The following is a 20,255-nucleotide window of genomic DNA, read 5'->3' as shown; positions in this document are numbered from 1 at the left end:
ATGTGACTTATTTGGAGACAGGGCCTTTAAAAGCGGCAATCACATTAAAATGAAGTCATTAGTGTGGGCCCTAATCCAATATGATGTAAAAAGGAGAAATGTAAACATAGAGATATACAAAGGGGAGAATATGTGAAGAGAAACAGGGAGAAGATAGCCATCTACAAATCAATAAGCACTATAAAGATCCTTCCCTCACAGCCTTCAGCAGGAGTCAACCTCGCCAACACCTTAATTTTGGACTTCTAGCTTCCAGAACTGTGAGACAAGGAACTTCTCTTGTTTAAACCACCCAGTCTGTGGTACATTATTATGGTAGCCCTAGCAAGCTAATATAGTACCTTTCAGAATTACTAATACAATTCCACATAAAAACATTTTACAAAGTTAATAAATGAACACCTCGTGTACCTGTAGTGCCAGCTACTTGGAAGGCTGAGGTGGGAGGATAAACTGAGCCCAGGGCATCAAGGCTGCACTGAACCATGATCACACCACTGCACTCCAGCATGGGTGACAGAGTGAGACCCTGTCTCAAAAATAAATAAATAAATAAAAAACAAAAAATAAATGAACACCTATTAAGTAACAACATCTTGTTAACAGGCATAATGAAAAGATATGATCCTTGCCCTTAAGAAGTTCATAACCTGGCTGGGTGCAGTGGCTCATGCCTGTAATCCCAGCACTTTGGGAGGCCAAGATGGGTGAATCATGAGGTCAGGAGTTCAAGACTAGCCTGGCCAACAAGGTGAAACCCCATCTCTACTGAAAATACAAAAATTAGCTGGGCATGGTGGCGAGTGCCTACAATCCCAGCTACTTGGGAGGCTGAAGCAGAGAATTGCTTGAAACCAGGAAGTGGAGGTTGCAGTGAGCCGAGATTGTGCCACTGTACTCCAGCCTGGGCAATAGAACAAGACTCTGTCTCAAAAAAAAAAAAAAAAAAAAAAAAACTGAAGAAGAAGTTCATAACCTAACAAGGGAAATTTATAGCATGGGGCATTGTTAAACCCATATTATATATTCTGAGGGAGAGAATTGTTAGATTTTATGTTTGAGGGGCTAGTGAGAAAGGACAAATGGAAGATGAAGTGGAGGAGAAAGAAAAGATGACGTGTACGGTTTAAACACATTGTTATGAGGTGCCTATGAACATCCAGCTGACAATATCTGTAGGTAGCTCAATAAAAAAGTATCCAAAGGTAGCTGGAGCTCACAATAGAAGACAGACAGAGATAGTAATTTGGGATTTATCAGTTACAGGTTAGGACATGGATGAGATTATCTAGAGAAGAAAATGAGGTAGAAAACAAAGCCTAGGAATTATCACGTTTTAAAAGGCAAGCAAAGAAAGAGAAATGCTATGAAGAAATCAAGGTGGGGCCAGGCGCAGTGGCTCACCCCTGTAATCCCAGCACTTTGGAAGGCCAGGGCCGGCAGATCACCAGAGGTCAGGAGTTCAAGACCAGCCTGGCCAACATGGTGAAACCCTGTCTCTATTAAAAATATAAAAGTTAGCCAGGCATGGTGGCAGGCGCCTATAGTCTCAGCTACTTGAGAGGCTGAGGCAGGAGAATCACTTGAACCCAGGAGGAGGAGGTTGCAGTAAGCCAAGATCATACCAGTGCACACCAGTCTGGGCGACAAGAGTGAAACTCTGTCTCAAAAAACAAAACGACAACAATAAAAAGGCCAAAGCAATTTTCTCAATCTGCCTTTTCATTCTCCAGTTTATTCTCCTGCCTCCAGCATAATAGCCCAATTAGAGTGCTTATTCTTCTTTGGGCCTGAAGTAAGAGGGCAGCCTTCAGCAACTCCTAAAGGTTAGAGTGAGTGACTAATATGTATCATAAGGGACATAGATAAAATGTACAAGAATGTGAGAGAGAAAAATATTTCCAGGATTAGAAGTGCTGGTTTGGATGAAAACCAGAGAAGGCTCTGCGAAGGGCATAATATGTGAGCTTGATCCAAAGAATGGATAATATTTGGGTATGTGGAAACTAAGAGGAAAGGATATTTAAGGCAAAGGATAGAGGATGAGAAAAGAGATAAAAGGGAGAAGAAGGAAGGTGTTGGAAAGAAAAGGATATTAACATTTACTGAATGCTAACAACACACCAGGCCCTGTTCTACATGTATCATATTTTTGAACCCTTATCCATCCACTGAGGCAGCTATGATATCCAGAGATGAAAAAATTAAGTTTCATTTCTTTCTTTCTTTTTTTTTTTTTTTTTTCCAGCAAGTCACAGGTCCTAGGACCTGGACTGAGGAACATTTCCAAGAAGAGAGAAAAAATTAAGTTTCTAAAAGGCTGGGTAACTTGCCTAAGCCACAGGTTACACAGGCAGTAAGTGATGGAGCCATACTTCTAACTCAGGCCTTGTTGAGACTATAATTTAATTACTAACGGAAAGAAAAATTAATTTTTTTGAGGATAAACTTTCATTCACTCATTCACTTCTTTATTCACTCACTCACTCACTCACTCATCTGCAAAGAGTTATATGCCTGCCAGGCATCAGGAATATAAAGTTAGAGATTGTCTCTATTCTGTATTTTAATCCTATTTTTCATTTAGCTTTTAAACTTTATTGAATTCTAATATGCATAATTATACACAAATCAAAAGCGTACTTTTACATCCATGTAAACAGAATCTAGATCAAGAAAACAATATAACTAGAACTCCAGAAGTCCCCTGTGCTCATATCTACTCACTACCAACTCCATCTTCCAAAGGTAATCACTATCCTGATGTCTGACACCACAGATTACTTTTGCCTGTTTTTGAACTTAATACTAAAAAGAATCATACAAAATATATTATTTTAAGAAATATGTAATCTTGAGGGCAAATGCTCACATAATTCCAGGACAATGTTATTAACATCAAAGTTGACAGTATATGAAGTGCTATAGAAAGATAAAAAATGGGGATAGCGTTGAATCTATAAATTACTTTGGGCAATATGGCCATTTTCACGGTGTTGATTCTTCCCAACCATGAGCATGGAATATTTTTCCATCTGTTTGTGTCCTCTCTTATTTCATTCAGCAGTGGTTTATAGTTCTCCTTGAAGAGGTCCTTTACATCCTTTGTTAGTTGTATTCCTAGGTATTTTATTCTCTTTGCAGCAATTATGAATGGGAAGTTCACTTTTCATTTGGCTCTCTGTCTGTTATTGGTGTATAGGAATGCTTGTGATTTCTGCACATTGATTTTGTATCCTGAGACTTTGCTGAATTTGCTTATCAGTTTCAGGATATTTTGGGCTGAGACGATGGACTCTTCTAAATATACAATCATGTCATCTGCAAATAGAGACAATTTGGCTTCCTCTCTTCACAGAACTGGAAAAAAACCACCTTAAACTTCATATGGAACCTAAAGAGAGCCTGCATAGCCAAAACGATCCTAAGCAAAAAGAACGAAGCTGGAGGCATCATGCTGCCTGACTCCAAACTATACTACAAGGCCACAGTAATCAAAACAGCATGGTACTGGTACCAAAACAGAGACACAGACCAATGGAACAGAACAGCGGCCTCAGAAGCAACACCACACATCTACAATTATCTGATCTTTGACAAACCTGAGAAAAACAAGCAATGAGGAAAGAATTCCCTGTTTAATAAATGGTTGGGAAAACTGGCTAGCAATGTGCAGAAAGAAGAAACTGGACCCCTTTCTGACACCTTACAGTAAAATTAACTCCAGATGGATTAAAGAGCTAAACATAAGACCTAACACCATAAAAACCCTACCAGAAAACCTAGGCAAAACCATTGAGGATATAGGCATAGGCAATGACTTCATGGCTAAAACACTAAAAGCAATGGCAACAAAAGCTGAAATAGACAAATGGGACCTAATTAAACTCCAGAGCTTCTGTATAGCAAAGGAAACAATCATTAGAGTGAACCAGCAACCAACAGAATGGGAAAAAATTTTTGCAATCTATCCATCTGACAAAGGGCTAATATCCAGAATCTACAAAGAACTAAAACAGATTTACAAGAAAAAAATCAAACAAGCCTATTCAAAAGTGGGTGAAGGATATGAAAAGACACTTTACAAAAGAAGACATCTATGAGGCCAACAAACATATGAAAAAAATGCTCATCATCACTGGTCATTAGAGAAATGCAAATCAAAACCACATTGAGATACCATCTCACACCAGTTAGAATGGCGATCATTAAAAAATCTGGAGACAACAGATGCTGGAGAGAATGTGGAGAAACAGGAACACTTTTACACTGTTGGTGGAAGTGCAAATTAGTGCAACCATTGTGGAAGACAGTGTGGCGATTCCTCAAGGACATAGAAATAGAAATACCATTTGACCCAGCAATCCTATTACTGGGTATATACCCAAAGAATCATAAATTGTTCTATCATAAAGACACATGCACACATATGTTCATTGCAGCACTGTTTACAACAGCAAAGACCTGGAACCAACCCAAATGTCCATCAACAATAGACTGGATACAGACAATGTGGCACATATACACCATTGAATACTACACAGCCATAAAAAACGACGAGTTCATGTCCTTCATAGGGACATGGATGAATCTGGAAACCATCAGTTTCAGCAAACTGACACAGGAACAGAAAATCAAACACCACATGGTATCACTCATAGGCAGGTGTTGAACAATTAGAACATGTGGACACAGGGAGGGGAGCATCACAGACTGTGGTCAGTTACAGGGGACTAGGGGAGGGGCAGCAGCAGGGGGAGGGTGAGAGGGATAACATGGGGAGAAATACCAGATATAGGTGATGGGGGGAGGAAGGCAGCAAACCACCTTGCCGTGTATGTGCCTATACAACAATCCTGCATGATCTGTACATGTACCCCAGAACCTAAAGCACAATTAAAAAAAAAAAAAAAGAAAGATAAAAAACAAAAATCTAACTTTGCCTGGGCACTTTAAGAAAGGCTTCAAGAATGCGACATCCAAGTTGAGCCCTCGGTATAAATGGTAGCCATGACTCACGCTGTTTTAGAGAGATAAATCTGGCAGTAATATATACAATGGCTTCTAAGAAAAATAAAAGCAAGGAATCTATTAGTAGACTAATACTATAGTCTAAGCAATAAAGAGAACCTGAACACAAAGGGAAACAGAGAAGAGACAGAGACGATAAAAGATACCACAAAGGAAAAAAAAAAAAAAAAGAGCAAAATCTGGCAAAGGATCTAACTGGTAGGCGAGAGACAAGGAAGAATAAAAAGTGACACCATGATTTTTGAGTGGGTGACTAGTAGAATGATGGTGACTTTAATATAAATAGAGAACAAAGGAAGAGGAATAGGCTCAAGAGGGAAGTTTTAAACATTGGGAAATTATAGTGAAAATAATTAGTAGATAACTAGACAGGAAGAATAGAGCCTAAGGAAAAAGGGAAGATTTACATTTGAGAGCATCTGCTTACAAAGGCTAGTTGGGAGGCCAGGTACAATGGCTCATGCCTGTAATCCTAGCAATTTCGAAGGTGGAGCTGGGTGGATCACTTGAGGTCAGGAGTTGGAGACCAGCCAGGCCAACATGGTGAAACCCATCTCTACTAAAAATACAAAAAAAATTAGCCAGGTGTGGTGGCTCATGCCTGGAATCCTAGCTACTTGGGAGGCTAGGTAGGCAGAGGTTGCAGTGAGCCAAGATTGCACCATTGTACTCCAGCCTGGGCAAAAGCAAGACTCCTGTCTAAAAAACAAACAGACAAAAAAGACTAGTTAGAAGCCTACTGGCTACCTAGCACAGTAGGTAGGACCAAGCACATTACCTTCCATAGAGTAGTTGCTTAATTAAAGATTCTTGATTAGAGGCTGAAGAGATGCAGATTTGAGATTAAAAGGGATGCTTTAGGGAAGACTAGAAAGAAAAGAGGCAGGAGCTAAGGAAGGAAGAGAATTGGGAGAATCTAAGAATAACAGAAGATAAGAAAATAGGAAACTACAAAGGTAGAGAGTTTTTAAAACATTACGGAATGCTGCACAGAAAGAATGAAGAAAAAGTGACAGAGAAAAAAGTATTTAATTACTTAACTGTTAATTACTTCTATCTCCCCATCTGTCCTATAAGCTCTTGGAGAATAGGAAAATGTCTTACAAATAGCCCCAACAGTACCCAGCAGTACTCGTTTATTCGGGGCTTGATTTAAAACTGAAAAATTCCCGGGCACAGTGCCACATGCCTGTAATATCAGCACTTTGGAAGGCCAAGGGCAGGGCAGATCACTTGAGGCCAGGAGTCCAAGACCAGCCTGGCCAACATGGTGAAACCCCATCTCTACTAAAAATACAAATTTAGCCAGGCTTGGTGATGCATGCCTGTAGTATCAACTACATGGGAGGCTAAGGCACAAGAATCACTTGAATCTGGAAGGCAGAAGTTGCAGTGAGCTGAGATCACGCCACTACACTCCAGCCTGGGTGACAGAGCGAGACCTTGTCTCAAAAAAACAAAACAAAACAACAACAAAACAACACCACCACCACAAAAACTGAATAATTACTTTAGTCGCTTCCTTTTGGATAACTTTGGCAAAAGGATTTTTTCTCACAGAAGAACAGAGTTTATTCCCAGCCAGCAATGAATATTCTCATTGGATGGTCAAATAAGCGGCAAGAATCAGAGAAGGTGGTGGTAGAGAGTGAGAAAAGGTGCTTTGCTTATTACTTGGAAGAAAGTAATTTTGTACAGGAGTCTGACTTATTCCATAAGAGTTACTAAATACCTCCCTTTATTGATACTATGCCCAGAAAATACCTACCAGTTGAAGCTAAGGCCTGCAGTCAGTATCTGATACCGTTTTCTAACTCTAGACAGGTTGATGATATATACATATTTTTTTGAGACAGAGTCTCACTCTGTTGCCAGGTGCTAGGCTAGAGTACAGTGGCGCAATCTTGGCTCACTGCAATCTCCACCTCCTGAGTTCAAGCAATTCTCCTGCCTCAGCCTCCCGAGTAGCTGGGACTACAGATGCGTGCCACCATGCCCAGCTAATTTTTTTGTATTTTTTAGTAGAGACAGGGTTTCACCATGTTGGCCAGGATGGTTTCGATCTCTTAACCTTGTGATTCGCCCGCCTTGGCCTCCCAAAGTGCTGGGATTACAGGTGAGAGCCACTGCGCCCAGCAAAGGTTGATGATATGGCATCTCTCGAAAATGTTCTGTGTGCTCCTCAGAAACCAGAGCCAAATCCACCCCTCCAAACAATCCACTGCCCCAATCCCAGTCCACATGTGATTTCCTATAATTCACCAGGCTCAGTCACAGCCTAGAACCAGAAGTTTTATAGGCGCCCCACCACTGATGAACATCCAGATCCAGGCCATAAATGTGTCCAGAATATTTCAGAGGTAAAACAAACAAACAAAAAAATCATGCATTGTTCCTGACAAGTGCATGAAAGCTGCTGTTTAAAAATGTTCCCACAATGCACAGGTCAGCCTTTGGCTTCCATTGACTTCTTTCTCTTCTTTGGTGGTCCCAGAGAAGCACCAATTTACCAGATAGCCTCACTGGAGTCATTCACAGACAAGTTACCCCAGGAACCCTGTTACCACAGGAAAGACCTGGAGGCCCAGATCCTTGTAAATGCCTGAAATCCTATGGCATTGGCTCCTTGCCACATTAGCCAAAAAAGCAGCAGTGTCAATGGATCCCTATGCAGCAGCAAAGGTTTCAGCCATGGTCAGCAATGATCTTTGACGGGTCACTCAGTTGCCTCAGGCCTAGGCTAGAAAGGTCATGACAGAACACTGAAAGCCAACGGTTCTGGAAAGTACTAGGAGGCTGGCTAGAGACTCAAGCAAATGCTAGTAGAGCTCTGCACTCAAAAATGCATTTTTCTAAGATCTCTCCAAAACCCTGTGAGAGAGAACAAGTCACTATTCCGAATTTGTTAGTTCTTTCAGACTTTAAGGGTGAGCTAATATAAAAACTCAGTTCTTTCCATTTCTAACCATCCCAAAATTTTGTTCAGTAAACAGATACAAAAGATACAATATTGTGAATGGGCTCTTAGGCTCTGTGTCTACCAGTGTGGAAACCCCATTTCCCACCAAGTGGACCTCAGGAAACAGATTTATAGGTGAGAAACACTGAGGCTTCTGTGCCACCATCTTCCCTCTTCTGCAATGGGAGGTATATTGGTTATCTAGGGCTACCAAAACAAAGTAGCACAGTCTGGGTGGCTTAACCAACAAAAATTTATTTTTGACCAGGCATGGTGGCTCATATCTGTAATCCCAGCACTCTGGGAGGCCAAGGCAAGCGGATCGCTTGAGCTTGGGAATTTGAGACCAGCCTGGGCAACATAGTAAAACCCCATCTCTACAAAAAATACAAAAAAGTAGCTGGGCATAGTGGCATGTACCTGTGGTCCCAGCTACCTGGGAGGCTGGGATGGGAGGATCACTTGAGCCTGAGAGGTGGAGGCTGCAGTGAGCCAAGATCGTGCCACTGCACTCCAGCCTGGGCAACAGAGTGAGACCCTATCTCAAAAAAAAAAATAATAATAATCTCATAATGCTGGATGTTAGAAATCCAAGATTAAGATACCAAGAAGGTTAATTTCTTCTGAGGCCTCTCTCCTTGGCTTGTCAATAGCCATCTTCGTCTTCGAATGGTCTTTCCTCTCTGCGTCTGTGTCCTCATCTCTTCTTCTTACAAGAACATTAGTCATAATGGATTAAAGCCCACCCATATGACCTCAGTTTATATTAATTACCCACTTAAAGGCTCTATCTCCAAATAATGTCACATTCTAAGATACCTGGTGTTAAGACTTCAACATTATGAATTTTGGAGTGGGAGTGGGGACACAACTCAGCCCATGACAGGAGGAAAAGGTAAAATCAGGATCTCAGTGGTATCAGATATTTAAAAGGCAGGGGAGGAAAGGGGACAATTCAGAACCAGAAGTCAGGCACTCTGGTTTTTTCCTTTCCTTTGTAGGGAACCTTTGGAATAGAGTGGAAGGAGCATCTCAGCTGATGACATTGGAGAATAAAAACTAGACCAGGCCGGGCACGATGGCTCACGCCTGTAATCCCAGCACTATGGGAGGCCGAGGCGGCTGGATCACAAGGTCAAGAGATCGAGACCATCCTGGTCAACATGGTGAAACCCCATCTCTACTAAAAATACAAAAAATTAGCTGGGCATGGTGGCACGTGCCTGTAATCCCAGCTACTCAGGAGGCTGAGGCGGGAGAATTGCCTGAACCCAGGAGGTGGAGGTTGCGGTGAGCCGAGATCACGCCATTGCACTCCAGCCTGGGTAACAAGAGTGAAACTCCGTCTCAAAAAAAAAAAACTAGACCAGTCTCAGCTTTCATCCCTACTCTGGGTTGCTGCCTAACAGACATGGAGAACAGAAGCAGGAGAACCACATGAATCCTTCTGGCAACTCTGCTCTGTTTGGTGTCAATAGAGGTGGGAGAGGTGGAGGGACTTTGCTCATGTTTAAAAGAAAACTTAGACCAGGAATGGTGGCTCATGCCTATAATCCTAGCACTTTGGGAGGTCGAGGTGGGAGGATCACCTGAGGTCAGGATTTCGAGACCAGCCTGGGCAACAGAGTAAAACCCCATCTGTACTCAAAATACAAAAAAAATTAGCCGGGCATAGTGGCATGAGCCTGTAGTTCCAGCTACCTGGAAGGCTGAGGCAGGAGAATTGCTTAAGCCTGGGAGACAGAGGTTGCAGTGAGCTGAGATCAAGCCACTGCACTCCAGCCTGAATGACAGAGCAAGACTCCATCTCAAAAACAGAAAAAAGAAAAGAAAATTGAAAATGGTAAAGCTTTATTCCTCAATAAATCACTTTGTAATCCACTTAGCTTCATCTTTTGAATTCTTTTCTACCAGCCACTTTAGTTTTTACCTAAATGGGTGAACTCCAAGGACAGAGGTATATGTGTATATTAGAGAAACAGAAAAGGAGGGACTGAGACCATCATGTTCTGGAGCTGCCAGCTCCTGCTGGCAGCTCCAGAGAATATGCTTTTATGGCTGTGATGCTCCAGAACATGTTTTCACTGACTGTGATGGTTAATATTAGGTGTCAACCTGACTGAAGGGATGCCTAGATGGCTGGCAAAGTATTGTTTCTGGGTATTGTGAGGGTGTTGCCACAGAAGATAGAAATTTGAGTTGGTGGACTGGGCGAGAAGACCCACCCTCAATGTGGGTAGGCACAATCCAATCGGATGCCAATGCAGCTAGAACAAAGCAGGTGGAAGAAGGTGGAATAAATTTGCTTGCTGAGTTTTCTGGCTCTCTTTTTTCTTCCCATGTGGACATTTGCTTCCTCTCCTCCTGCCCTTGGACAGGTTCTTTGGCCTCTGGACTCTGGGACTTGCACCAGAGGAGAGGCTTCCTGGGGTCCTTCAGCTGCAGGCTGAAGGCTGCCCTGTCAGCTTCCCTGGTTTTGAGGCTTTTGGACTTGGACTGAGCCTCTATTGGCCCCTTTCTTTTTCCAGCTTGCAGACAGCTTATCATAGGACTTCATCTTGTAATCATCTAAGCCAATTTTCCTTAATAAACTCACTTTTATATACATATATATCCTATTGGTTCTGTCCTACTGGGGAACCCTGAGAAAACACTGATTAACTAGGCAAGCTACTTCCATACCCTAGAAAAAACAGCTTCTCCTTATTGTTTCAGAGGCCTGGCTGCTGTGGCAAACTTTCCCAGAGACAGGCAAGAGAAAGAGGAGAAAGATTTCAGATTAGGGCATGATTTTAAACATGGCAAATTCAAAAGAGGTTTGAAAAAATTAAAAAGGAACAGGGCTGGGAGAAAATATTTGCAAATCTTATGTTTGATAAGAGACTTCTATCCAAAATATGTAAAGAACTCTTACAACTCAACAACAAAAAGACAAATAACCCAATTTAAAAATGGGCAGAGGATTTGAATAGACATTACGATAGTCCCCCCTTAGCCACTGTTTTGCTTTCTGTGGTTTCAGTTACCTGCTGTACAATACAATAAAATATTTTGAGAGGGAAAGAGATCATACCCACATACCTTTAATTACAGTATGTGGTTGTAATTGCTTTATTTTATTATTACTTATTATTGTCCATCTCTTACTGTGCCTAATTTATGAATTAAACATTAGCCGGGCACAATGGTTCACACTTGTAATCCCAGTGCTCTGGGAGACCAAGGCATAAGGATCACTTGAGCCCAGGAGCTGAAGACTAGCCTGGGCAACATAGCTCTTATCACTACAAAAAATTAAAAAATAAAAACTTAGCCAGGTGTAGTGGTGCAAGCCTATAGTCGAAGGTACTCAGGAGGCTGAGGTGGAAGGATTGCTTGAGCCCAGAATTCGAGGCTATAGTGAGCCACTGCACTCCCGCCTAGAGGTCAGAGTGAAAGCCTGTCTCTAAAATTAATTAATAAACTTTATCATATGTATGTATAGGAAAAAACATAGTATAGATAGGGTTTGGTACTATCCATGGTTTCAGGTACCCATTTGGGGCCTGGGAATACACCCCTTATGTTTAAGAGGAGAGTACAAAACTCCAAAGAAGATATAAAAATGGCCAATAAACACATGAAAAGATACTCTACATCATTAGTTACTAAGAAAATGCAAATCAAAATCACAAGTTAGCACTTCACACCCACTAGGATGGCTATAATAAAAAAGATAGACAATAAGTGTTGGCAAAGATGGGGAGAAAATGAAACCCTCATACATTGCTGATGGAAAGGTAAAATAGCACAACCACTTTAAAAAAGAGTCTGGCAGTTTCTCAAAATGTTAAACAACATTACCATACGACCCAGCGGTTCCATTCCTAAGTGTACACCCAAAAAACCTGAAAACTTATGTTCACACAAAAACTTGTACATGAATGTTCCCAGCTGCATTATTCATAATAGCCAGAAGTACCAATCCATGCTATAACATGAATGAACCTTAAGAACATTATGCTAAATAAAAGAATCCAGACACAGTAGGCTACACATGATAGGAATCCATTTATATGAAATGTCCAGACAAATCTACAGAGATGGAAAGTAAATTAGTGGTTGCTACAGGCTGGCAGAAAAGGGGATAGGGAGTGACTGCGTAATGGGTATGGGATTTCCTTTTGAGGTAATGAAAATGTTCTAGAGACTATAATAAAAACCACTTAATTTTATACTTTAAAATGGTGAGTCTTATGTTAATTATATCTCAATTTAAAAATATTTGTTACTAAAAATAAAGGAACAAGAATCTGTTGTCAAGCCACTGAGGGGAAATGGTATGAAAGTAGGACTGAATGACAAGGCTACAAGAGTACAACGGCAGTGTATCTTTGTCTCTATGTCACTTAGAATAGTAAAAGGAAGTGGAGGAAAGCTGTGTGAGGAGAGGGAAGAGCCATGGGTAGCTGGTAAAAGATAAAATTTGGAAATTAAAAAAAAAAATTCTTTTTCTCAACCAAAAGGCAATAGGCAAGTGTGGGTATGGACTTCTCCTTTGCTAGAGATTTGTAGGCGAGAAAACTCACCTCATTTCTCTTCACAACTCAACTGCCCAGAATGCAAAAAGACAAGCTTCCTTACTCTACATCCTGTTCATTCATCCTGCCAACAGATATTTATGGAGTACTTTTTATGTACACAACAAGATAGCTACCTCATCCTTCTCTCCCTCTGAGGATAAGTGAAACTCCAGCTCCTCATTCTTCTACATCTTAGAAAGAATATCTTTGCTTTCTCTTATCTCTCAGGAGCCCAATCACATCTAGTGGGTTCAGGATTGATTTAAGCAGCCTGGGAACAAAATGCAGGACATAAAACAGGTTTTAGAGAGGTGATGTCTTTTGACTGGGGCAAGCTGAATTTGAGATGCTGATGGGACAAGCGAGTCTCCAAGAAGTAGTTGGAAATATGGGTTTAGGGCCTGGGCTAGATAAGAGAGCAACCCACATATAGGTGATAGCTGACATAATAAATGATATTTCAAAAGAAAACTGTACAGATTTATATCAAAAGAATATTGAGGAAAGAACTCTGGAAAGAACAACATTTAAGAAATGAGCAAACAAAGAAATCAGAAGAAAGAGACTGAAGACAGATTGAAGAGGAGAGTTGGAGATGGTTTCTTAGATGTTAAAACAGGAGGAACTGTTCAGAAGTGTAAAATACTGCAGAGAGGTCCAATAAGATAAAGACTGAAAAGCAACCACTAAGTTATCACTTAGGAGCTCACTGATGACCTTCACACATACAGTTTTAATGAAAGGACAATAGAGTCTCTGACACAGACTTTTCTCAAGTATACTTCTTGGAAAACTAGTTCTATAGTATGTGACAGCAAAAGAGTGTTTTGTGGTCAAATAAGTCTGCAATAAGGCTGGACATATTATATTCCCTTCTTAAAGAATCACAATAAGCCTAAGTATATTCAAGTTTCTGAGAAGTCCTAAGATATAAAGCAATCTATTGGCTTTGAGCTCTGTTGAATTCTGTGTTTCCCAAATTTCTTTGACATAGATCCCTGTATCATATGATACCTATTAATGATCCTAGAAACTGGAGTCCTATGAAACATGCTTTGGAAAGTAGGGTTCTAAGATTACTGTTAAAAAGACAAGCTCTGAAGTTAAATAGATCTAGATTTGAATCCTGGTCCTAAATCTTACTAGCTGGGTGATCCTGAACAAGTTTCTATCATTCTAAACACTCAGTTTCTTAATCTATAAAGTGGGCCTAATAATGTAAGCCTAATTCACAGAATTATTGTTATGAATTCATTAGGTAATGCATGTAAAGATATAGTGCCTAGACATAGTAGTATTCAATAAATGTGGTTACTATAATGATATTATTATTATTATTATGGCAAGAGTTGAGATTAAAAAGAAGAACTGTGATGTAGGTACTAAAATTTTCAATGAATAAATGGGGAATTATGGGAAAGTTGTAATCTAATTGCAACAAGGAAAGTGGCTGTAGAAACAGGTTAGGCAAGGATTTAGTAATGGCTTGGAAGTGGCAGAGGGAGCCAGAGAAAACCAAACCTCACTTCTGACACAGTAATGCATGGGGCATATAAAAGTCATACCAAAGAAAGGCATACCTCTCTACCAAAGAGAGCTTCAGGGAACAGCCAAGTCCAGTCAAGGTCAGAAGGTAATATTGGTTCTGGTCTCAGATATCAGGTAAGGGCACTGCAGTTTCCCAGAGGACAAAAATGGTCTGTTGAGAACAAGAGTTGTCTCACAGTATTCAGAGGAGCAGCTAGGGCCAGGGAAGGTCTGTCTGGTTTGTGAAGCAGAAGTAAGGCCTATTCTTGGGTAGGGCTTACCATAAAGTTTGAAGAAGGGTGTAAAAAGCTGTGGCTAAGATAAGAATTGAAGTATTCAGGGTTATGTACAGGATTTGCATTGCAACTACATTAAAGCAACCTAAAGATCCATCAATAGGGGACAGAGTATACACATCCACAGAAACAAATACTACATAGCCAATTACAAAGCGGTAGCTCTATCTGTACTAACAGAAAAACCATGCAGCTGTTAATAGAGTATGAACTCTATTTATACTAATAAGGAAAAAAATCTCCAAAATAGAGCAGTAAATGAAAAAAGCAAGGTGTAGGATACTGTGTGTAATATACACATACAAGTTTTGGGGCACACACATGCTCATAAATGCATGGATTAACTCTGGACTGATTCACGAGACACAAATAACAATGAGATGGGGGGAAAAAGACTGGGGGGCCCCGGGAATCTGAAGTAGGGAAACTGTGCATCACATATTTATAAATATATATCTATATATATCCTTTTCAATTTTATATTTTACATTTATTACTTATTCAAAACATTCTTCCATTTTTTAAGTGTTAGAATGGTAATGGCTAGGGAGAGAGATGAAAAATTGTGAGAAAAAGGAGAGATCGGAAATTAGTGGTCTCCATGAGGGCAAAGAGTTGAGAAGACAGGCAGACATGATCAGAAAAAATTCCAGCGTTTACGATTATAGAAAGAGTATTTCCCTAGTGCAGTTAAGTCTAAAATGTGGAGTTCTCAAAAGCCCTCTCCTTGAGCCTCATTATCTTTCCCCATGGGACCCATTTTTGAGGCTTCAATTATAGAACAAGAAGGAAGTCACTTTTCTTGTGAGGGAGTAACAAGTGAGAATGGAACTTTGCAGAAGAGTTTCAATTTGTTTTCTGTCTTAATGATCATCCCTAAGAAAATGCCGATCTATCTCTCAGGCTGGCAGCTGTAATCTTACCTCTCCTGAGACTACTCCATTTAAACCCAGGCCTCCTCATCTATTTACTCAGTTCTGTCCCTGCTTACCACAGCTCTCCTTCCTCAGCTTTCTTCAACCCAAGAGCTCCTGTCAAGCCTTCTTCCTGGCCTATCTCCATGCCTTCTCCTGCACTGTCCCTTCCACCTGGAACACCCACCCACCCGCTGCCACCGCAGTCTCCGTTTCTAGAGCTAAAGTCTCACCTCCTCCCCCAGATTCTTCTGCAGCTAAGCCAAATAAGGTACAGATTCATATTCACTCCCACCCACACTACCAACATTACTGCCTCATAAGCATTAGCAATGTCATCAAATACCTATTAAGTACATATGGCTGTATACTCAGCCAGCCCAGAAGACACAGAGATGACTCTATATAACCTCTTCCCTCAAGTGGCTGACAATCTTATAGGAATACCGAAAGTGTAGCTAGGTTTCTATGGTATTCTCCAAGTCTCTTTGATGTAATATTAGCTGAAGAAGTATAAGTGACCTATAAACTTATAGAAATATTCAAATCACAAATAATTAAAGAAATGCAAATTTAACAATCGTATGTCAAACTGGCAAAAATTTTCTAAAATGACAATACTTAATGTTGGTACAGCACATTCAAATACTGAAAGTACAAACTGGAAAAACTTTTCTGAAAATAAATTGGGAAGTCTGTCAGAAGCCTTAAAATATACATATACCCCTCGGGCAAAGTGTGATGGCTCATACCAGTAATCCTGGCATTGTAGGAGGCCCAGACAGGATGATCACCTGAGGCCAAGAGTTTAAGACCAGCCTGGGCAACATAGCGAGACCTGATCTCTATTTTAAAAATAGAATTAAAATTAAAAATAAAATTTAAATTTAAAAAATTATACCCTTTAACTCAGTAATCTATTTTAAGTTAAGGAAACAATGAGAAATAAAAACAGATGTATGCATACTGATACTCATCACAGCATTATTCATAATAGTAACAAGAGGGGTCAGGTACGATGGCTCATGCTTGTAATCCCAGCATTTTGGGAAGCTGAGGCAGGAGAATTGCTTGAGCCCGGGAATTCAAGACCAGGCTGTGCAACATAGGGAGACCCCATCTCTACAATATATAAATCAGTGGGCGTGGTGGCACATGCCTGTAGTCTCAGCTACTTGGGAGGCTGAGGTAGGAGGGTCACTTGAGCCTGGAGGGTCAAGGCTGCAGTGAGCTGTGATTGTACCACTGCACTCCAGCCTGGGCAAGACCCTGTCTCAAAAATGAAGAGAAAAGAAAAGAAACAAGAGGAATATTATGAAATATCTATATGACAGAATAATAATAATCTATTAATCATTAAATCATGTTTTCAAAAATATTCAATAACCCAGAATACAGCTCACAAAACAAAGTGAGAAAAAAATGTTTAAATCCACACATATTATGATCTAAATTCAGTAAATTTATATTAATATATATAAAGTTTATATAAGAAAACACAGCTAATGTTAATGGTTAATATTCTGCTATTACTGACTCTAAGTGTTGAGTCTTGGGAATACTTAAAAATAGTATTAATCAAAAGATAAAGAAGCACATGGAGACTTCTGTAGAAATGATGCAGGGCATTTCTGGCTGGTTAAGAATCCACAAAAGGTTAGCTAAACATACTTTGCCAGATTCCAGACTAGGCTCTAGAATATCAGCCTTAAAAAGCTTAGCCTGACATTAAAGGATCTTATAAAAAGTACATAGAAAAGTAAGAAATAGCAGTAAACAAGTAACTCCTTTACATCATCATACATGCCAATCTAGAAAAAACATGCAGAGTCTCGAAACTTTACCCCAAAACTGACATCTTACTGGATGTGAACGAAAGATGTAAACGAAATGTTAGCTAAGTTAATTAAGAAAAAGAGTATTCTGCTCTTTTCCTCCCTGGCTGTGTAAGGATAGGCCGCCATCATGAACGACACAGTAACTATCCACACTAGAAAGTTTATGACCAACCGACTGCTTCAGAGGAAACAAATGGTCATTGATGTCCTTCACCCCAGGAAGGCAACAGTGCCTAAGACAGAAATAGCCAAAATGTACAAGACCACACCGGATGTCATCTTTGTATCTGGATTCAGAACTCATTTTGGTGGTGGCAAGACGACTGGCTTTGGCATGATTTATGATTCCCTGGATTATGCAAAGAAAAATGAACCCAAACATAGACTTGCAAGACATGGCCTGTATGAGAAGAAAAAGACCTCAAGAAAGCAACGAAAGGAATGCAAGAACAGAATGAAGAAAGTCAGGGGGACTGCAAAGGCCAAACGTTGGCGCTGGCAAAAAGCCGAAGGAGTAAAGGTGCTGCAATGATGTTATCTGTGGTCGTTGTGGACTTTTCACGAGAAGCTTAATAAACTAAAAACTTTCGTGTGTCTGGTTGTTTGAAAAAAAAAAAAAAAGAAAGAAAGAAAAAGAGTATTCTAAGCATGGGAAAAAGCAAATATAAAGTATCTGAGAATTTTTGAAATATAAATAATTCTATATGTTAGAAGCATCTCACCTAAACAGGATAGCAAAAAGAGACTAGCAGATAAGTGAAAATCCAAAATTTTGAGACATTACTGGTGGGTTAGGAGAGAGAAAATCACCCTAAGATATTACTAGTAGGGGTATAGATTGGTTCACTCCCTATGGGAAGCATATACTTTTAGGGGTGGGGCACTAAAGCCATTGACAAATATCCTTCTCTATCTCTTTAGAACTATGTCATACTGCTCCACTTTAATTAAAACACAGCTAACATTCAGCAATCCCATTACTGGGTATATATTGAAATGAAAACAAATCATTCTACCAAAAAAGAGACATGCACTTGTATATTCATTGCAGCATTATTGGCAATAGCAAAGACATCGAATCAGCATAAATGCCCATCAACAGTGGATTACATAAAGAAAATGTGGTACATGTGCATCATGGAATACTATGCAGCAATAAAAATGAGTGAAATCATGTCCTTTGCAACAACATGGATGCAGTTGGAGGCCATAATTTTAAGCAAATTAATGCAGGAACAGAAAACCAAATATTGCATATTCTCACTTATAAATGTGAACTAGGGGCCGGGCCTATAATCCTGCCTATAATCCTAGCACTTTGGAAGTCTGAGGAAAGAGGACTGCTTGAGACCAAGAGTTCAAGACCAGTCTGGGCAACATAGTGAGACTCTATCTCTACCAAAAAAAAAATTATTTTTTAATTTGCTGGGCATAGTAGCACATGCCTGTGGTCCCAGATACATGGGAAGCTGAGATGAAGGGTTACTTGAGTCCAGGAGTTCAAGGCTGCAGTGAGCTGTGATCGTGCCAGGGTACTCCAGCCTGGGTGACAGAGTGAGACCCTATCTTGAAAAAAATAAAATTAAAAAGAAATCTTAAAAAAAAAAAAGAGTGACATCTAAACATTGGGTACTCATAAAGATAGGAACAATAGACACTGTGGACTACTAGAGGGAGAAGGGGGAAGAAGGCAGTGATTGAAAAACTACCTGAGTACTATGCTCGCTATGTGGGTGACAGGCTCTGTACCGCAAATCTCAGCATCATGCAAAATACCTATGTAACAAATCTGCACAGGTACCCCCTGTATCTAATTTTTTTTTTTTTTTTTTTTTTTTGGAGACAGGTTCTCACTCAGTCACCCAGGCTGGAGTGCAGTGGCATGATCTCGGCTCATTGCAACTTCCGTTTCCTGGGTTCAGACAATTCTCCTGCTATGGCCTCCCAAGTAGCTGGGATTACAGGCATGTATCACCACACCCAGCTAATTTTTGTATTTTTGGTGGACACAGGGGTCTTCCCATGTTGGCCAGGCTGGTCTCAAACTCCTGCTGGAATTACAGGCATGTGCCATTGCACCCAGCCCTCTGTATCTAAAATAGTAATAGAAGTTGAAATTATTTTTTAAAAGTTAAGTTTGGTTTCATGATTGCCTTTAGCTAGGAAAATGTGAGCAAAAGTGACATATGTATTAATAACTTCTGGAAAGAAGTTTTAAAAGCCAAAGTACAATTTGCTATATTTTCCTTCACTTGTTATCTTTTCCTTCCCTTTACCATTGTGACTGGCAGTGTTCCAGGTGTTGGTTCCACCATCAGCCTGGATTGCAGAGAGAAGACAACTTTAAAGCAAAACTCCATGACATGGAGTACCAGCAAGAAACAAGCCTTTGTTATTTTAAGCCAAGGACAAATGGGGGTAAATTTGGCAATATTTATCAAAATTATAAATGCATATCCCCTTGGTATACTTGCACACATGCAAAATGACTTGTGTACAAGGTTACTCATTTGTAACAAGTTTAACAGCAAATGACTGGAAACAACCAAATGAACATCAACGAAGGACTAAATACGTGCAGAATGAATACTTCATTCCATGGAATATTACAGAGCTATAAAAAAAAGAATGAAAAGCTTTCTTAGAGCTGATATGGAAGGATCTCCAAATAGAAAATCAAGATGTTCTCAGTTTGCATCATCTTTTGTATAAAAAGGGGTAAAAAAGTATTAGAATTTCATATTTGCTTGTACTTGCAGACAGATTTTCTAGAATGATAAATAAGAAACTAACAAAAAAAAATTTATCTTGAGTGGAGGGTGATGGAGTGATTAGATGGAACTTCTAGTTACTCAAGGTGGGGGGCAAAAGAAATCCTTGGTGCTGTGCTTAACTTCTTTCTCTCCCATAACTTCAATCGGTACGTCACCAAATCTCATCTTAAGTGTAAATGGTACATTTCTGCCTCAATCTTAAACTGTTATCAGAACCCTCTTTAAATTCTGGCTTCTTATTCTCCTCTTGGACACTTTTAATCAGTTGCCAGTTACTTTACCTGTGTTAAGAATATCATTACTGCCGGGTGCGGTGGCTCAAGCCTGTAATCCCAGCACTTTGGGAGGCCGAGG

At 40.1% G+C, this 20,255-nt stretch overlaps 1 protein-coding gene across 15 annotated transcripts in view; it reads right to left on the bottom strand.

Annotated features, from left to right (window-relative positions):
- UNC13B (unc-13 homolog B) overlaps positions 1–20,255 on the bottom strand; it is a 234,021-nt gene that overhangs the window by 69,152 nt on the left and 144,614 nt on the right. The gene's annotated exons all lie outside the window — the stretch shown is intronic.

The sequence above is a fragment of the Sapajus apella genome, unplaced genomic scaffold (genome assembly GCF_009761245.1).
Source record: "Sapajus apella isolate SASKATOON/1434 unplaced genomic scaffold, GSC_monkey_1.0 scaffold46, whole genome shotgun sequence".
NCBI lineage: Eukaryota > Metazoa > Chordata > Mammalia > Primates > Cebidae > Sapajus > Sapajus apella.
The sequence above is the reverse complement of the archived record's forward strand: the minus strand, read 5'-3'. Positions and strand labels throughout refer to the sequence as shown.